Raw genomic sequence first — 21,910 nt, forward strand, 5'->3', positions numbered from 1 at the left:
GATCTCCCAGGCTTGGGCGCAAGCAATCCTCCCATCTCATCCTCCCAAGTACCTGGGACTATAAGCATGTATCATCTCACAAGGCCAGTATTTCTGTGAGCCTCATTTCCACTTCCCTCAGCACCATCTTACTGATGAAAAAGTCAGTAATTGATGGGCTAATTCCATGTATGCAAACTTAAGATCATTTCCAGTCATGAACTGTTCAAGCCCCATCTTTCTTCCTACCTGCTTTCCTCCTTGTGTCCAACATTAGTATGAGGTCATGTTTCTAAATATGCTTTTTAAAGACCCCACAGTTCTGAATGAAGCAAAATCATTCACAGTTCCAAAATGCGTAAAGAATTTGGGTCGGGGTGTGGGCAGTTCAGATGCCATCTCCTCTTCTCATGTGCATATAATTCCTTCCTGGATACAGTGCGCATTCACATGAATTTCTCTTCAGTTCTGACTTTCCATCTTGAAGTGATTATCTCTGCAGATTGGAGTCCTTCAGTCCTGGGAAGATACTATAAGCTTCATTAGTGTTATTCTGCTGTCCCGGAGCTCAGGAGCCTATGGAAATAAATTTGGCTGTATTAGAATGTATTCTCAGGCAGGTGCGGTGGCTCACGCCTGTAATCACAGCACTTTGGGAAGCCGAGGTGGGTGGATCACCTGAGGTTGGGAGTTCAAGACCAGCCTGACATGGAGAAACCCCGTCTCTACTAAAAACACAAAATTAGCCAGGCATGGTGGCATGTGCCTGTTATCCCAGCTACTTAGGAGGCTGAGGCAGGAGAATTGCTTGAACCTGGGAGACAGAGGTTGCAGTGAGCTGAGATTGTGCCATTGCACTCCAGCCTGGGCAACAAGAGTGAAACTCTGTCCCCCCGACTCCCTTCAAAAAAAAGAATGTATTCTCAAATTTTGCTGTTTGGATATGCCCCTATATCCTCCTGCAGCCCCCCAAAACAACAGCAAACCTGGTTATGCAGAACCTAGCACATGACAAGCTTTCTCTGTGAAGTGTTTCTGGAAGACCTCAGGGGGTGTCTCATGGGGGCCAAACACGTCTGTGCTGATGGCTGCTATATGCCCCCCACCCCATCTCCTTTGCCACTGGCGGGCTGCCAGCAGTGACGCAGGTGCTCTGCCACTGCATTTTCAGGAGCTCCCTTTGGTGCCTGTTGTAAAAACTCAGGTTTGCAAGATGTTATTATTTTGGTTGCAGTTGTTTAATTTATATCAGTAGACAATTTTTTTTTCCCAAAGCGCTAAGTTAGTTGTGTCTATCCTGAATTTTCACTTCCAAATTTGGGGAAATTTTAGCCTATGTTATTGGAGGACATAATTATTTATATATAAAATCTTTAACTTCAGCATTATCAAGTAATTTTTAATGATGCAGATACAAAAAGAACAAAACTAGAATGACCCAAAGTATGTCATTATAACTCATGGAAAAAAATCATAATTGCCAAAACTTGAAATCAAGCAGTATGTCCTTCAGCAGGTGAATGGACAAATGAACGGCAGCATATCCAGACAATGGATGGCTAAAAAGAAATGAGCTATCAAGTCATGAAAAGATGCAGAGGAAAATGAAATGAATGTTACTAAGTGAAAGAAGTCAATCTGAAAAGGCTACATACTTTACAATTTCAACTCTATGACATTCTGGAAATGACAAAACTATGGAGACAGTAAAATGATCAGTGGTTGCCAGGAGGTGTGAGGAGGGAGAGATGACCAGGGCAAGCACAGATGATATTTAGGGCAATTCCTATACTGTTTGATGCTGTAATGATGGATACATGTCATTTTAAATTTGTCCAAATGGCATATAATGCACAGCACCAAGCATGAACTCTAATGCAAACTATGGACTTTGGATGATAATGATGTGTCAATGTAGGTTTATCAATTGTAATAAATGTACCACTCTGATGGGGAATATTGATAATGGGGGAGGCTCTGTGTGTGTCAGGACACAGGATATATGGGAAATCTCTGTTATCTTCCTCTTAGTTTTGCTGTGAACAAAAAAAATGCTCTAAATAAGTAAAATGTTTAAAAAACATAAAAGTTGTGGTATTTATTTATATTTTACTCCTTAGCCTATATAAATAGCTTTGAACATCATTACTTTCACTAAACTATCCTTTTATTTTTTTAATAAAATGGAATCTGTTTTACGTTGTCTTTTCTGAGGATGTAACACAGAGCTTAATTTCTCTTGAGAAAAAAACAAAAAGCCAAAGTCCCTTTCTTTTTTTATGTTTCATTTTTATAGATTTAGGGGGTACAACCTACATTGATACTGTGTAGTTGTGAAATCTGGGTGTTTAGTATAACCATTACCCAAATAATAGTTAGGTAATTTCTCAACCCTGACCCTGCCTCCACCCTCCCACCTTTCCAAGTGTCCAACATCTATTATTCCACTTTCAATGTTCATGTACACACATTATTTAGCTCATTCTTATAAGTGGAACATGTGGTATTTAATTTCCTGTTTCTGAGTTGTTTCACTGAAAGTAGTGACCTCCAGTTCCATCTAGGTTGCTGCAAAAGACGTGACAATTTCATTATTTTTATGGCTAAGTAGTATTCCATGGTGTGTGTATGTATATATACAAAGAAAGACGTGATATATAAAAAGATACAGAAAATAAAGAAAATGTGATACGTCCAATCATCTGTTGATGGACACTTAGGTTGATTCCGTATCTTTGCTATTGTGAATAGTGCAGCAATAGACATATGACTACAGGTATCTTTTTGATATAATGATTTCTTCTCTCTAAGTAGATAGCCAGTATCTAGTAGTAATCCCAGTAGGACTGCTGGATCACATAATAGTTCGATTTTTAGTTCTTTGATAAATCTCCACACTGTGTTTCATAGAGGTTGTACTAATTTACATTCCCACCAACACTGTATAAGCATTCCACTTTCTCCACATCCTCACCAACATAAATTGATTTTGCCTTTGTATTAACAGTCATTTTGACTGGTATGATATCTCATTGTAATTTTAATTTGCATTGCTCTGATGATTAGTGATGTTGAACATTTGTTCATGCTTCTTGGCCATTTGTACAAAGTCATGTTGTTACTTACTATTGAAGATAAATTGTAACTGCCAATGGCCATAGATACATGGGTCTCATGTTGTTTTCAAATAGAACAATGCAGAATTATTCTAAAGCAGCTTTTATTTGCCAAAAATAAAGCAAGTTGTGAGTTATAAATAACAATTGAACACAAATTGTTTGGTTGTGTCCCTTTTTAACCCAGTGTACAATTGTTTGTAAAAGCAAAACATCTGGTTCTAATTTTATGGGTATCAAAGTTACAAGAAGAGGCAACATGCAAACAATGAGCAGATTTGTCACTTTTGTAAGAGGGTCAAAAATCTTCTACTGCTGACACCCTAATGTGAGCAAAATTCTGCTCTTCCTCTTCACTTAGAACAGAATCTTTGATCCCTCCCCAGATGTTCTCAAGGCCAAAGCCAGAAGTCATGTCCCACTTCCTGGTTTTCAAAATGTGGTTACAGATTTGGTCATCTTCTTTTCTGCAAAGATCACAGGAAAATGGGTATCATTCATTCCAGGAACCTATAGAAATTAGAAAATGATAATTTAGGACTGCAATATGAGCCTCTTGCAGTTCTTTCCTAGGGGAGTGATTGAGTGATATGCTCCCATCTGGTGGTTGAAATCCAGTGCCATAGAGTCCTACAGAAGCCCCAGTCATTTTACTATGTTGACTACCATGCTTAGATCATCTTTTTAACAGCTTTTAAAATACTATATATTTATTTGGAAGAGTAAACAAGCATTCTATTATTGTAGTGCTACTATTCTTCTATTTTCTAATTGAGTTAAATTAGACGCTGATTTTGTGAAGAACAGTCATTTTTATCACTGATTACACAGCACAAATCTGCGATATATGTAGGCTTCCTTCCTGACATGAGCATCCTCACTCATTCATTCATGCCCACTTCAGCATTGGCTTTAACATCCAACTTCCAGGTTCTTTGCAGATCTTGTGTTCTCTGAGAAGCCTGTCTCAGACACAGTCATAGAACAACAGAGCTGGGAGATCACTCTAGCAACATTACAGATAGGACACTGAGACGGAAAGCTATTAAGCAATTTGCCTGAGATCATCCAGCTGGTTAGCATAAAAGTTCAGACTGAGCTTGGGTCTCATATGGCTCAGGCCACACTGACTTTGCCATTTTCTGGATTCTTACAGTCTACTACATTATTTAACACTTAATTATGTATTGCCTGGCCGTACTTCCTAAATAACTCTTGTGTCTGGACCTTGCCTTACAGGCATACCTTGTTTTATTTTGCTTTGCTTTATTGTCCTTTTAATGCAGGTTTTACAAATTGGAAGTTTGTATTAACCCTGTGTTAAACAAGTCTATTAGTGCCATGTTTTCAGCATGTGCTCACTTCATCTCTCTATGGCATGTTTTGATAATTCTTGCAATATATAAAATTATTTTTATATCTGTTATGGTGACATGGGATCAGTGATCTTTGGTGTTCCTATTGTAATTGTTTTGGGGTGTCATGAATCACACCCATATAAGACAGTGAAGTTAATATATAAATGTTGTGTGTGTTCTGACTGCTGCAGTGACAGGCCAGTTGCAGCCTCTTTCTTTCCTCAGCCCTCCATGTTCTTTGAGACATTTCAATATTAAAAGTAGGCCAATTAATAACCCTACAATGGCCTCTAAGTTTTCAAAGCAGAGAAAGAGTTGCACATCTCACTTAAAATCAAAAGTTAAAAATGATTAAGATTAGTGAGGAAGGCATGTCAAAAGCTGAGATAGGCCAAGAGCTAGGCCTCTTGTGCCAAAGATATCCAAGTTGTGAATGCAAAGGGAAAGTTCTTGAAGGAAATTTAAAGTGTTATTCCAGTGAGCACATGAAAGATAAGAAAGCAAAACAGGCCAGGCATGGTGGCTCATGCCTGTAATCTCAGCACTTTGGGAGGCCGAGGTGGGTAAACTGCTTGAGGCCAGGAGCTCGAGACGAGCCTGGCCAACATGGTGAAACCCTGTCTCTACCAAAAATACAAAACATAGCTGAGTGTGGTGGTGCACCTGTAATCTCAGTTACTTGGGAGGCTGAGGCAGGAGAATTGCTTGAACCCAGGAGGTAGAGGTTGCAGTGAGCAGAGATCACGACACTGAACTCCAGCCTGGGTGGCAGAGTGAGACTCTGTTCCCTCTACCCCACACACACACACACACACACACACACAAACAAGGAAAAAAAAAGAAAAAAGAAAGCGAAACAGCTTTATTGCTCATAGGAAGAAAGTCTCAGTGGTCTAGATAGAAGACCAAATGAGCCACAACATTCCCTCAAGTCAAAGCCTAATACACAGCAAGGCCCTAACTTTCTTCAATTCTATAAAGGCTGACAAAGGTGAGGAAGCTGCAGAAGAAAAGTCTGAAGCTAGCAGAGGTTGGTTCATGAGGTTTAGGGAAGAAGTTTCTCTATCATAGAAGTACAAGGTGAAGTAGTAAGTGCTGATGAAGAAACTGCAGCAAGTTATCTAGAATGTCTAGCTAAGATCATTGATGAAGATGGCTATGCCAAATAATAGTTTTCCATATAGATAGAAGAGCCTTTTATTGGAAGAAGATGACATTAAGGGTTTTCATAGCTAGAGAGGAAAAGTCAAGGCCTGGTTTCAAAGCTTCAAAGGACAGGCTAACTATCTTGTTAGGGGCTATGGCAGCTAGTGACTTTAACTTTAACCAATACTCATTTACCATTCCGAAAGCCCTGGGACCCTTAACAATTAAGCTGAAACTATTCTGTCTGTGCCCTCTAAATGGAAAAAGAAAGCCTGGATAACAGCACATCTGTTTACAGCATGGTTTACTAAATATTTGAAGTCCATTGTTACACCCTACTGCTCAGAAAGAAAAAAAAAGGTTTCTTTCAAAATATTACTGCTCATTGACAATGCACTTGGTCACCTGAGAGCTTCGATGGAGATGTACAAGGAGGTTAATGGTGTTTTCACACCAGCTAACACAACACACATTGTGAAGCCCACGGACCAAGAGTATTTTTGACTTTGAAGTGTTATTATTTAAGTAATACATTTTGGAAGGCTATAGTGCCATAGATAGTAATTCCTTTGATATACCTGAGGAAAGAAAATTGAAAACCATCTGAAAAGAATTTACCATTCTAGATGTCATTAAGAACTTTCATGATTCAAGGAAGGAGGTCAAAATATCAATGTTAACGGGAGCTTGGAAGAAGTTGATTTCAACCCTTGTAGATGACCTGGAGGAGTTGAAGACTTCAGCTAAGGAAGTAACCGCAAATGTGGTAGAAATGGCAAGAGAACTAGAATGAGAAGTGGAGCCTGAAGATGTGACTGAATTACTGCAATCTCATGTGAAACTTTAGTAGATGAGGAGTCACTTCATATGGATAGGCAAAGAAGATAGTTTCTTGAGATGGAATCTACTCCTGGTGAAGACGCTGTGAACATTTTTGAAATGGCAACACAGGATTTAGAATATTACATCAACTTATTTGATAAAAAATAGCAGGAAGGTTTAACAGGATTGACTCTAATTTTGAAAGAAGTTCTACTGGAGGTAAAATGCTATCAAGCAGCATCACATGCTACAGATAAATTTTTTGTGAAAGGAAGAGTCAATAGATGTGGCAAACTTTATTGTTGTCTTATTTTAAGAAATTGCCATAGGCACCCCAATCTTCAGCAACCACCACCCTGATTAGTCAGCAGCCATTGACATCAAGGCAATAGCCTAGGCAACATAGTGAGACCTTGTCTCTACAAAAACTTTTTAAATTAGCCAGGAGTAGTGGCATGTGCCTGTAGTCCCAGTTACTGAGGAGGCTGAGGTGGAAGGATTGCTTGACTCCAGAAGGTTGAGACTGCAGTGAGCCGAGATCATGCCACTGTACTCTAGCCTGGGTGACAGAGTGAGACCCTGTCTCAAAAAACAAAACAAAAAAATACCGTTGTAGCAAACCCATCAGCACAAAGATGGCAGAGTTTCACTCTTGTTGCCCAGGGTGGAGTGCAATGGCACTCCCGCTCTCTGCAACCTCCGCCTCCTGGGTTCAAGTGATTCTCCTGCCTCAGCCTCCCAAGTAGCTGGTATTACAGGCATGCATCACCACACCCAGCAAATTTTTTGTATTTTTAGTAGAGATGATGTTGGTCAGGCTGGTATCAGATTCCCGACCTCATGTGATCTGCCCACCTCGGCCTCCCAAAATGCTGGGATTACAGGTGTGACCAATTGCACCAGGCTGTTAACATAACTTTTATATGCACTGGGAACACAAAAAAATCATGTGATTTGTTTTATTGCAATGTTGGGCAGCCTGGAACTGAACCCACAATATCTCTGGAGTATGCCTGTATCTATTGACTGCTGACTCCATGGTAGGTGCTCCAGAAACATGTTAATTGACTGACAAAAATATGCAGTGATGTGGATATTGCCTCTTGAAAACCCTATCATGAGACCAAAAAGAAGAATTCCATTAAGATTTTCTGTTCTCATCCTTGAAATCTTGAAAATATTCCACAGAACAGTGGTAATCCTGCCTATTTTAAAAATCAATACATTCAATATTGATATTACTAACTTTTAACAGATAAATCCCTTTTTATAAAAGGAAGCAGAATCATATGGAACAAAGTATCTTTCACCACTGGAAAAGGTAAAGAATGAGACATTAGCTCATTGTGTCCTTCCATACCCAATGCTAAGAACTTGGCATGAAAACTAAAAAAATTCAGCCAATTATCCGGATATTTTAGTTTGTCTTATAAAAAATGGTATATAGAAGGTGTCCAAAATTCTATCATTGCTTAGTTGTCAGTCAAAAAGTCATTGTTATACATAAATATGATGTCATATCAATGCATAATAAACCTTCCTGTCAATCAAAAGTATTGTTATGTATAGACTTTGTGTCAGACATTTTAGGCTTTGCATTGAGATATGAAGTGCATGCAAATTAAGGAAAATTTAAAGATGGCATGGCCACAGGCAAATATATTTTAATAGAGTTAGACTTTACAGGGAAATTGACACTTGAGCAAAAACGCAAAATGCAAGTAAATACAGTTTGCTAAACAAAGGAGCTAGCTTTTGAAGGGGGAAAGAAAAGATATAATTTTATCATTATACAGGCATATTTTCAATTTAGACAATTCACCCATTAGGATTCTATAATTGAAAATGGGAAAATAATAAATGGAGACAAGATATCAAGACAAACTTCTTGTCTCAATTTCTACATTTTCTAATGTTTAAAAAATTGTTTAATATAGCTAATTTTCAAAGGAATTAATTATCTGCTCAGTTATATATTACATTGTATGAGATCTAATATCGAAAATAATAGTTTCACCTGAAAATTTAACTCTTTAATTCAATTTTCCATTCTTATCACTGGCAAAATTTCTTTCACTGAGGGAGTCAGCAGGACTCCTGAAGAACAGGGATTATGTGGTTGGTCACCTCCTGTCTTGCCCTGAACTCCTCTCTATGTGTTCTGTTATCCCTGCTGTGGCTGCAAGTAAAATTAAAAAAAAAAAAAGAATCAAAGCAGGAGGCATAGGACAGGAATGGTCTAAACTCACATCCTATCTAATCCAAGCAGCACAAACCTTCTGCAAGGGTGCCTGCCTAAATCTGGTACTTGCAGAATTCGACGTATGACTTTGGCCACTTAACATGATACAGGTTCTTCATCTACAAACATAAAACAGTGAAAATAAATTCATTTACATAATAAACATATTTTGAATACTTTCTATGTTCTAAATACCAGAATAGAGTAATAAGCTAGAATATGGTTCAACCTAGAAGGAGGGGCAGACTTTAATACATTTTCTGGTTCACTATCTAGTTGCAGGTGGGATAAGTGCTCTTGAGCAACATATTTGAGGATGTACAGCAGGGGACTCATATACTCAAAGGCACAGTTAGAGGTGGATAGGTGGATAGTCCAGATGAAAAAAACCCTAGCAATTACAAATGGGCTTTGTGAACCTCATGTATAATGGTTATAAGAAAGCGCCTTGCAAAGTATGAAGGGCTAGATACATTCTAGTATTATTAATTTGGAATGTATAATTATGAACATCAGCACTTAGTTCAGAGTTAATTAACATCATAGATGCTAAAAATATATGTGTTGGATTGATTGCTTTTATAGACCCCTTCACAGACTGAGTTTATTCCAAAACTAAAGTCAAGCAATATGAAATGTAAGTTACAAAGCCCAAGAAGGCAGGAGTCATGCTGTCTTGTTTACTTCTGGTACAGGCCCTAGCATATAGAAGACACTAAATGAACACATGATTTGGGGCTAAATGAAACAATGGACTTTAATTGTTCCATTTTACAGATAAGAAAACTAAAGGCCAGAGAAATTGCTTTGTTCAAGGTCAGAGGCTACAAGTTAGTACAAATAAAATCTGAACCTAGGATTTTAGCTCTTAATCCATTAATAATAGTAAAATTTGTGAAAATAACAGGATATCCATTGATTACTGACACAGGGGATAAGATCAAACATGATTTCGAGAGGAGATAATTTTCTTCTTAGGAACAAACGAACAAAACTTTATGGTAACATATTGTGTGCATTGCTTTTCTTTTGTAGCAGGCTGAGATTAAATTTCTACCACATAGGTCACCTTGCTACCCCTTACAGAGGTTAGGGTAGACCTCAGCAACAAAAAAGTAAGGGGTATGGGTGCCAAATACTGATAGTTAGTGTTGAATGCTTCACAATGGTCAGAAGCATGCTAATAAGAGAATTATCATTTTTTCACAGAGCTGAAAAGGTTTGGGGAGAAAATTCATTCTCTTAGTGGAGAGTTTTTTAATGTGTATAGTTGAGGGGTAACACGGCTGTAGCTAAGACTAGAAGGCCCCACGTATTAGTATCTATTGTTGCATGGCAAATTATCCTAAAACTTAGAGCCTTAAAACAACAATAAAAATTATCTTACAGACTTTCTGTGGGTTCAAAACATTTGTTATCGCACACAATTATTGTGGGACAGGAAATTAGAATTGGTTAAGCTGGATGATTCTGGCTTGGGGTCTGTTATGAGTTTGTAGTTAAGATGTCAAATGGGGCTACAGTCATCTGAAGGTTGGATGAGAGCCAAAAATGGCACCTTTAAGATGGTTCACTCACAGGCCTGGTGCTGGCTGTTGTCAGGAGTCCTTAGTTCCTCACCATGTATATCTCTCCATAGGGCTCAGGGTCTTCATGGCACAGCTGGCATTTTCCAAAGTAATTTCCAAGAAAGCAAGGTGGAAGGCACAATATCATTTATGGCCTAACCCCAAAGGCCATACTTCATCATTTCTACAGTATTAGAAGTTTTTCTGTGTGGAAGAGGATGGCACGAAGGCATAAATACCAAGAGACAAAACTTACTGGGGGCCATATTGGAAACTGGCTACCAGATCACCCAAGATCACATGCTCTTCCAGGAAAGAAAGTGGACATTGGGGCCAGAGTACAAGAAAGCGCCTATAGGACACCAGTTGCACCTGGTTGATAAATTACAATATAATAGACTAAAACCTTCACTTGTTTACCCTTTTGAAAAGCAAGGGAGCTATTAAAATTTCTCAACTTAGGTTCAAACAAACAAACAAACAACAAGCATAATAAGGAAGCATAAAATGTAGAAAGACATTCTCTCCTAGTATCAGGGGACATATTTCGTGTCAAGTTTGAAATAATTGGTAACCAGAAGGGACTATATATGCTTGTGGAATTGTTCTGAAAATATCTTCATTCTACTGATCAATTCACAGAGAGATGCTGATAACAGTCAGAGGAGGTCACAAAGTTTCACTTGCTAGATAGAGAAAAGATGTTCCACGAAGGAAGTAGAGGAACTGAGAGATACAGGAAGTTTGTAAAAGGGCAGAAAGGTGATCTACCCTAAAGGTGGACTGCAACTCACCTAGCGATCCCTGAAGCTACTCACCACCAAACCAAGCAATAGAACAACCTCATAACACAAGGCAAGGGATTTAGACTATTTGAGACCAATTCACCATTGAGTACCTCTGTGGGAAGCTTGATTTAATCCCAAAGACGGGCATTTCTCACTGTCCTGAGGAAGTGTACATTCTCACAGTTCCTAGCCAAAAATGAAATGTGCTTCAAAGTAGGTCAGAGCTGAATAACAGCTCTCAGGAGCTTTGCAGTACACCATGCATGTAAAGGAGGAAAAACAAAGCTGCTTACAGAAGAGTCTCAATTCTCAGATTTTAGAATGAATTCTGTAGCTGGAATGAAGTAAAGAATAATCCTTTTGCATTTATTGAATGATTGCAGTTAGATTTTTGGCCATGAATTTTATCCTGTAGCTTGATTTTTCTTCTTCATACTTCCATTTTTTGGGAATTTGGGTGTACGATAACTACTCCAGATTCTGTTCTTAACAAGCAACTTATAGATTTTTGTTTCAATAAACCTTTTGAAAGTTAATCTAAACATACTCAACTGAGTGTTTACAACTGTTTCTCATTATCTGCAGTAACAATTCTTTTTTTGTTTTTTGAGATGGAGTCTCGCTCAGCGCCCAGGCTGGAGTGCAGTGGCACGATCTTGGCTCACTGCAAGCTCCGCCTCCAGGGTTCACGCCATTCTCCTGCCTCAGCCTCCCAAGTAGCTGGGACTACAGGCGCCCGCCACCACGCCTGACTAATTTTCCTGTATTTTTAGCAGAGACGGGGTTTCACTGTGTTAACCAGGATCATCTCGATCACCTGACCTCGTGATCCGCCCGGCTCGGACTCCCAAAGTGTTGGGATTACAGTTGTGAGCTACCGCGCCTGGCCTATCTGCAGTAACAATTCTTAACTATGGAATAATTTGGAGAATACACACATTTGACACTAAAAACAGTTAAGGTTTTGATGGAAAGATAGGTAGATAGATGATAGATAGATAGATAGATAGATAGATGATAGAAAGATAACTGGGTGGGCAGATGAATAAATAGATGGGTGGGTGGGTGGATGGATGGTTGTATGAATGGATGGGTAAGTGGGTAGGCGGGTAGATGGATGGATGGATGGATGGATAGATGATAGATAGGTAGATATGTTTTCTTGAATGGCAAGCAAGGGGCTGTAGTTTGTCTTGAGCAAGCAAAGGTGAATGATGCAGCTATAATTTGTATTCATTAATGGTATCACAGTGAAATAGAGATTGAGAGCTCTTGGCCTGCATTATAAAGTGGATCTTCCCACCTACCATTTTGAACCACTTCTAATGGAGCACCTTTCACCTACCGTTCCTGCACATGTCCCCACATTTTCCTACTCCTAGGCCTTTGCTCATGTTTCTCCCCAGCTTCTCTGATTAACTTTACGTGGCTAAATCTCAGCTAATTTTTAAAAGCTTAATGCCATCTTCTCCATAAATGTCAAGTCCAACAGACCCTTTTCTCTGACCTCCTAAAAGTATCTTTGCTTTTGCACTCCTCATTTGATTTTTGATTCATGACACAGGGAAGGTTTAGATAAAGTGATTAATTAATCAAACTAACACTTATTGAGCATCTATTATGCCCTTTGCATTGAGAATACAAAGTTGGTTAATCACAGACTTTTCCTGGAAAGTTCATATTTTAACAGTAACGATAAACAAGTAAGTTACCGCTGAATGTAATAAATTCTATGATTAGCAATATGGATGGAGGGCTGGAGAAGCACAGAAAAAGAAGTGACTTGAAATTCAAAATTTAGTTTAACAAACACATACAAGGAAACTACTACTGCCAGAAACTGTTCTAAGTGCTTTGTAAACATTAACTGATTTGATCCATCTAACAATTCTATAAGGTACATATTGTTATAATCTCCAGTTTACAGATGAAACTGAGGCATGCTCACACAGCTAGCAGGTGGCAGAGCCAGGATCTGATCCAGGAAGTCTCAATCCTGAATCTTTACTAAGAATTATTAGACAATACTGGCTCAATGGCTGTTGAATAATCAAAAAAGTTTTGAAAACAGACTTATTTTCATGAATAAACTCCATAAATGTTCATGGAATAAATGGCTTCATTCATGAAGGATGTATAGGAGTTTGATAGGCACAGAGAAAAAAGAAGGGCATTCCTGCTAGATGGATGGAGATGTTTCAAGATGTATAAATATGAAAGAACAGAAAGTATCTGGAAAACTGGAAAGTTCCACAGGCAGGTACTGGGCCTGTTTGCCTCATTTCCATTCTCACTCTTTCCCTGTTCAACACAGGAGAGCTACTGCTACAGCTGTCTTGTCCAAACATTTGCATGAAGCCAGGTTTGCCAATGGGAGGCCCTGGCCAGACACTGCAGACAAGAAGGCAAGCAGTGGTCAGAATATTTTTCCCACACTCTTGTCTGTGCCAGGGCCTCTGGCAGCAGCTGTGTCTCCTGGTCAGTTCCCACCAGGTGACTGGACCCTGGTCACCTGTCTTCCCCCTTGGATCCTCTAACCCAGATGTGCTGGGTGCCCTGTAGTTGCTAACCTCTGAGCTGTTGCACCATCCTCTGCTCAGTTTCTCACCTCCTCTGTTTCCTGTGTAAGTAACCCCTAGTACTAATTCATTTTACATACACACAAAAAACTGTAGATAGGCTTTTGTTTTCATGCTTAGACCCTGACTGACGTATTGAGAATATTAGGGACACAGTGTATTCACCATATGTGAGAGAAAAAGGTATGAATTTCTCATTGACGAACAGAATAAAAAATTTCAATGATATTATTTATTTACTCTTTACCTTATATTTTAAAATCTTATGTTTTGCATAATGCATAATTAGTACAGTGATTGTCCATAAATAATACAGTATGTATTAAATGTAATGTATAATTTAAATCTATGTGATGTATTTGTAGTTATACATTATTTATACACTATACATCTATGTACTATATATAAACATGTTATATTTTATGCATCTAACAATTCTATTTAAATGTATTTAAATATATATTTTAAGATATTCATTCTCAAAGACTGTTTCTCCTGATGGAGCATTCATTTGAAAACTTTAGAGTCTCTAATACAAAAACACATTTAGTCAGTCTCATAATGTCAACAAAGTTCTTAAGTCATCAGCATCTCCTCTTAGAGACAGGCACTGTTGTGTGAGAACTCATGATAGAAGCATATTCAGCTTCACAGAATGACTTATGTGACTTATGTAGGCAAAATGACTACTAAGACTTCTACAGTTGGTTTTATTTTCTTCCAGACACAGCTGAACTAAATTAAGTACTCTAACGTTGGCCAGAAAAAGAAAGGTGGAAGGAAGAAGGAAGAAGAAAAAAGAAAGGATGGAAGGAAGGAAGGAAAAATGAAAGGAGAAAGGAAAGAAATCTCAAATAGCATGTGGTCAGAAATGAAAAGGTAAAAATGGCCCCAAAGGTCCAGCTTCCATCCTTCCAACACTGTCCCCAGAGTGAAAGACTCTTAGACGATCAGATATCCTTCCTTTTGGATGGTTGGTGCCTATAGAGGATATGTGGCTCCTCCTGAATGTGGTTGAGCCCCTGGATCGTTTTTTCCTGGATCTGGGGATCAATAAAAGAATAGAGCTGAACCCAGGATATCAGATAGACAGAATAGCTGCAATGCCCACTGAAATGCACAATTTATTTTTATTTTTAGATGAAAATAATAAAAAGTGTAGATAGAAGTTTTAATATTTTTTCTGCATTCTACTTTGGAAACTACTGTTTCATGAAAATTTCCACTTTATTTGGTATTTTTAAATGCTAGTCACCTTTATTTGTGTTTTCAAATGACCTGAGGGGAAGAACAGAAGGAGCAGGGACAGAGAAACAGCTAAAATAGCTCAACACCTGAGCTTGCTCATACTGCTGTTTCTCAAGTTCATGCTTCTGCACCAGTTGGTTGAATCCGGACAGAACCCTGGGAAATCAGCAAACCTACAGAATAATTTCTCTGTGTTGTGCTTCATGTTTCAGAGTAGCTATTTTCAACTAGTATCACAGAGTGCTGCTACTAGCAACTGTTAAATTATATAGGAATTTGACTTCACACTGTTTATTGAAGAAATGCTAGAGCATATTAAGTGAATTTTTATTGTGCTTACATATTTCTCAAATGCAACTACAATGCTAAGTGCCTTTATTAGAGTAAGTTGATACAGCATTTATAACATATAAATATTTAAAATTTATATTTTCAAATAGTCTATGAAAACAAGATAAGGTAATGGTTTATTTTGGTGTTTGGGAAAAGAAAGAGTAACTAGAAATAGAAATAAGTCTTGATATAGAAAACACATATCATCTACACTGGAGATTTAAGAAGATTATAAAAGTATATGTGTCATAAAATATATGCTTTGCAGGGTAATTTTAAGAAATAAGAAAATCTAATCTTATTTGAGAAAACCAGCATTTAATTTCCTTTGGGTTCTCTCTTTTTTATCTTTGAGAATTACAAATCTCTCAGTATTATCTGTTATACATCTTCCCTAGTGCTTAGTTCTTGGATTTATGTTCTATTCAACTACTGATTGCATTAAATAACAACGTTCATTCTCAGTAGTTATTAGTTAAAATTAGCTAAATTATTTGAAATCTCCCTATTAGGATAAAAATACAATTTAAAATACCTTTGTTACTTTTTTGGAAAGGGAACATCATTATTATAACCAGCATCTCCTAAAGATAGTATTTATTACTTCTGTGTAGAATAGAGAACATTACAAGACTCACCTTTAAAAGAGCACACAATATAATGATACAAAGGTAGAAATCATTTTCATCTTTCCATGCACCCATAGGTTACTGCTAAGAGAAGAAATGAGATTTGCTTCACAAACAAGTGTATGCATCACTGAACAGACAACAGCTCACTAGGTATATTCTGAAAAGCTTTTTAAAAGCATATGAAAGAGTGAACAGTGGATTTTTCTTTTCCCTACTAGGCTGCAAGCTATAGTAAAGTGTGCTTTCTGAGCATATTTTAATATACATATGCATATGTGCATGTATGTATGTACATATTCCAGATATTGGTTTATTCAAAGGAAAAAAATAACAGTTTTCCAAAGCATAGATTCCAAGAGGTATAATTAAGTTTAAAATTTTAAAGACATTTTGGGCTTACTTTAATATTTCAGGCTGAAAAAGAAGTGAATGAGGTGGTAGTGGTTGGGAAGATACTCATTTGGCTGCTCAAAGAGATGTGTCTGGGTTCTGGGACCCGTCAAGTACAGCAGCAGCTGCGCCTGTAGATGATCCTGTACCTATTCCAAGAAGTGCCTGGCTGGAAATAGGAAATTCATGTTTCCCGATTACCTGCGCCAAATGCAGGGAGAAGCATTGTCAAGACCCTGCAATTCTTCTCTTTGGGCTTGTCATGGATGCTGTGGGTACAGTTTTCCAAAAAACGAAGGATAATGAAACTGAGTTAAGAGAATTTGATCACTTCATAACTCTGCCTATTAAAACCTTACATTCCTTCCAAAAGCTATAGAATGCATGGGTTTTCCAATTGTTATTCTCCTGGGATTTGAAAAATAATCTTCTTAAGCCAAAACTTTTTCTGAGACTGACAGAAAGAAATTTTATTTCCTGGAAACCCAGTAAGAAATTGGGAACCATAATAATAGAACTGTTTTATTCATCACTAATGGACATATTTTGGAAGTAAAAAGTATAATTTAAAGAAACGATGAAAATAATCCTATTATATGCCAGAATTTTTAGAAAAAATAGTTTTATAGAATGAAAATTAAGGGAGGAAAAATTAAATCAAGAGTAAGATATGAAGATAAGCTTTAATCCTAGGAAGAGTTAGAAGTTAAACATTGCATGAGAAATACTGAGAAGCCATCCTGCCAGAAAAAGTCCCTTCGTCTCTACCACATTGCTGAGATTTCACAATTTAAAAAGTCCTGCTTTTATTTTATTTTTTATTTTTAACAAAAATCCTTTTGTGGCTGTCAGAGCTTTCCTCTTCCCAAATCAAAATATCTAACAGTTCTAGTAATGTTACATTGTGATTGGTGTCAAATACACAGTTTGAACCCAGGTCACCTGACGGCCGCCCCAGTACTACTATCTAATAGTAATCTTGCTCGAAATGGAATTTTAACTCAATGCTAATCTAAAAAATAAAAATAATCTTGACTCTTTTTTTTTTTGAGATGGAGTCTCGCTCTGTCCCCCTGGCTGGAGGGCAGTGGCGCGATCTCGGCTCACTGCAAGCTCCACCTCCCGGGTTCACGCCATTCTCCTGCCTCAGCCTCCTGAGTAGCTGGGACTACAGGCGCCCGCCACCGCGCCCGGCTAATTTTTTGTATTTTTAGTAGAGACGGGGTTTCACCGTGGTCTCGATCTCCTGACCTTGTGATCCGCCCGCCTCGGCCTCCCAAAGTGCTGGGATTACAGGCGTGAGCCACCGCGCCCGGCCTTCTTGACCCTTTTAATGCCTATATTTGTGTCTAGAGTTGTGCCAACTTTAATTATCTTTATTAATTATCAACTTTAATTATCTTGGACTGAAACAGATAAGAACTTAATGCATCCCTAGTGGCGGCCAAATAAGGTAGGGGAGCACCGTGGTAAAGAAGCTTTCACATAACTTTGAACAGAGAAAGTGATCAGCTCATTGTACAACAGCACAGAAGTATAGGATTGTTAGTAATGGCCAGCACCATATTCATGAGACTAGAGGCAGCTAAGTGTCGGCAAAATAATATCACATTATACAGGCGCGGTGGCTCACACCTGTAATCCCAGCATTTTGGGAGGCTGAGGCAGGTGGATCACCTAAGGTCAGGAGTTCAAGACCAGCCAGGCAAACATGGCAAAACCCTGTCACTACTAAAAATACAAAAATTAGCCGGGCGTGGTGGCACATGCTTGTAATCTCAACTGCTCAGGAGGTTGAGGCAGGAGAATCGCTTGAATCTGGGAGGCAGAGGTTACAGTGAGCCAAGATCACGTGACTGCACTCCAGCCCCCCAGTGACAGAGCGCGACTCCATCCCCCCCAAAATAATAACAATGTCACATTAAATTAATGTGGGTAATTTAGCTCTTGGTTTTATAGATTTGATTAACTTTAATTTGTAAATGTGTGAATATTGTTTCACGGTTGTATAAAACTTTTGAGCATATGGGGGTCTGAGAGAATTCTTCTAAAAACAAAACATTCGAGTTCTGAAGTTTAGCAAACTGTGTCCTTTACTAGTCTGAGATATTGACTCTCTTGTGTCCCTCCCACTTGTAATCTGGATAACTGATGTGTGTGTGTGTGTATCGGCTGCAAATACAGAGCCAAATTTAATGTTACAGGACCCAGGTCCTTTGGTGCCTAAATCAAATCCAAGGCCTTTTGAGCACAGGGAGATGACTTCTAGGTAACCAGGTAACCACTTTCCTGTATTGAGTTTGTGTCTGAACCCAAAATTTCCATGTGTTACTCATTTCTTCTCATTCTTTGTCTCACTTGAACAATTTCCTGAAGAAAATGTGTATTTTAAAATATGCCTAATTTCTAGAAGTCCCAATAATTGGGAAAGAACTCCTGTTCATTCACTCTGCGTTGTTACCTGGGGACAGAGCTGGGATTTGAAGGCAGGAGGGCTGAACTCCAGGGCCTGTGTCTGTTGACCTCCTTGCTTTACAGACTCAAAGATTCTTCATTCTAAAGTAGTGACATAAAGACAGTCCCCAGAATGGCTATTACATCATTGAAATAACGGTGTCATTAAACTCTAAGAAGTGACAAAGGGAAGTTCTAGTTCTGGGAAGCTCTATTAGGCAGTTTTTCTAGAGTTTCTCTTCCTCCAACCCTATGTCTTTTTGCTAAATTCTTACCTCCAGCAGTCATCTGACCATGTTGCTAATCTTTTAGCTGGAGAAAGCTGTTATCAGTGACCTACTGCTGTGTAACAGACCATCCCCAATTTAGTGGTTGAAACAATGATTTATTGTCATGTTCCAATGAATTGACTATTCTGTTCCATGTAGTGTTGGCTGGGATCACTCATGCATCTGCACTCAGCTGGTGGCTGGGCTAGGGTACCTTGATTCTTTTCCTCTAGATGGTCTCTGTCTCTCTAGCAGGGTTCCTTAAGATTCCAAAAGGGAGCATTCCAAAAGGACTAACCTCAACGTGCAAGTGCTTATGGAACTTCTGGAAGCCACAGCAATTTACATGGGCAAACCCATGATCCATGTGGAAGGGGACTAAAAGAGGGTATTCATGCAAAACAGTGTGATTGATTGGGAGCCATCAATGTGTCAGTAGACCAGAAGAGCCTACAAATGAAATGTAGCTATGTACGAATTTCCATTTTTTTAAATGTATTTTCAAGGAGTGTCGGTATGTGATTACATTTTGTTAGGTATGAAGCTACACATGTGGAAACCTATTAATATAATGTGATCTTGCCTGTTAAAGAGAGATATGAGAATTTGGAATAGGCTCAAGAGAAGTTCTACTTGCCCCTCACCCTCTACTTTCCAAACAAATTTCAGTTCATGGCAAGTGACACATGAAATAAACCTGAGGATGGACAGAGGAATGGTGCAAACATGCAACATTCAATGTGTTAGAAAAAGTTAACGTCATGCTGCACATGTATTTCTGGACTTAAAAGCTAAACAAAGAAAAAGAAAAAGTTAATATGAATATGGACAGTAATTCTAAACAAGCAGGGCAGGTATTTAAATAAATTAATTATTTAAAAGTGAAATTATAGCTTCTTAAACCTAAATTTTGTGCAAAAAAAAAAAAAAAAATCCTTCCATGTATTGGCATATCAGTCCCTATTCAAGGGCCTGGATCATCAGTTATGAAGCTCATTAGTTTCACATCTGATGCCAAGAGAAGTAATAAGGTCCAATCACTGGGAGATCAAGGTGGGTTTTGCAAGGTGAGATATAGGCTAGAATTTGGGGAAACATGTAAAATTTGGCATGATATAAAAAAAGAGGCCGGGCGCAGTGGCTCATGCCTGTAATCCCAGCACTTTGGGACACCAAGGATCACCTGAGGTAGGGAGTTCGAGACCAGCCTGACCAACATGGAGAAACCCCATCTCTACTAAAAATATAAAATTAGCCAGGTGTGGTGGCAAATGCCTGTAATCCCAGCTACTCGGGAGACTGAGGCAGGAGAATCACTTGAACCCAGGAGGCGGAGGTTGCGGTGAGCTGAGATCAAGCCATTGCACTCCAGCCTGGGCAACGAGAGTGAAACTCTGCCTTAAAAAACAAACAAACAAACAAAAAATCAAAAGTGTGGAAAATAATATGATAATAACCTCTGTTAAACTTGCATGAGGGAATAGACTAGACCTAAGTGTAAGCAGGTGATTTGATTGGGGTCATTTTGATTGCTTGGCAATACAATTCCTTTCTTTTATATTTAATCAGAATGTTTGAACACCTATTTATTAATTGACCCAGTGGGTAAGACGACCACAGTGACTGGGCTTAGTGTAAATACTCATTAGTTCAGTTCTCTTGATTGGATCAGATGACCCTTTTACCCATACGATCAATATGTTATGTGATGCATAAATGGTTCCTCCAAACTTCTAAGGGTGACATTACTCTATTCAATAGTGCTCTCCCCACAGAGAAATAAGCATAGGTAAGGAAATAACTTCTTTTAACGAGATTAATCCCGATGATAACTTAAAAGGCACTTTTACTGCAAGATGTAGATGACTTTCAAACCTCCTTATGAATTAAAATATTGAATCATTTTTGGTGTCATCAACATGGTGGTTATAAATAGAAGTGAGACTGAGGGAGTAGTTTTTTAAATAAATGAAGCCATAACCCTAGAATTTTCTGCCACGGATTACCCTGAAACTCATCACAAGTTCACCTAGAACAGGATTTAAATGATGCCTGCATTAACCATAGTCAAAACTGGTGATCAAATGCATTTCTGCCCACAGAAACCCAGGTGAAGGAATGCTGAGCCCTTCTTTCCACCAGGACCTAAATATTTCCTGGAAGTTTGAAACTCATGGCTCAGAGTATAGTCCTTCCCCAATATTTCTGCAGCTATTTTATTGGGACCAATAGTTCATGCAAATATGAGGCTGAACAGTTGGGCTCCTCTGGGAGCTTTCCACTGTGTTGGCGCCAGTTTGGATCCTATGTGTGCGTGCGCGCGCACGCGCGCGCGGAAAAACCGGATACTTCCCTAAAGGAGTTGAGTTGACACCAAGAGGTCACTCCCCTGAGGAGCCGGCTGCAGGGCGGTGATTCGCCTCCGGGATGGTGGCGGCGATTCCGTGCGCCCTCCTGCAGTTGGACATCAGTTATATTTCAGGCTTTCAAAGTAAACGACGAACTCAGCACTTTGGCAGAGTCCAAAATCCGCCAGTGAACTTGGGTGCTAGAGAGTTTGGCGGGAAGAAAAGGTGACTCAGAGATACACCGCATTTTTCTGGCACTTTCCACCGAGGATACTCTAATAAACGGGAGAAGGGGGAAGAGGGAGGGAAGGAGAGGAGCACCCTCCTCCTCTTCCAGAAACTGCACCTCAGCCTGAGATTTGGGTATTATTTTACCTGTATTTATAAAAACCACCACCGCACTCCCTGCACCAACTACCCAACTACCTCGACTTCCATTAAAAGCAGCTACTAAGACTAAAGAGAGGGAAAGACTAAGGGCGGGGTGGGGGGAGAGACAAATAAATAAATAAAAGAGAGCGCGAGGGGGGAAGGGGAGAGAAGGGAGAGGGAGCGCCTGGGACTCGAGACGGCGGCAGGTTCAATTAGCTAAACAAAGAAATCATGGCGGATTGTTTACATTTGGCAGCGCCCGGGCT

The sequence above is a fragment of the Colobus angolensis genome, unplaced genomic scaffold (genome assembly GCF_000951035.1).
Source record: "Colobus angolensis palliatus isolate OR3802 unplaced genomic scaffold, Cang.pa_1.0 Scaffold201, whole genome shotgun sequence".
Lineage (NCBI taxonomy): Eukaryota > Metazoa > Chordata > Mammalia > Primates > Cercopithecidae > Colobus > Colobus angolensis.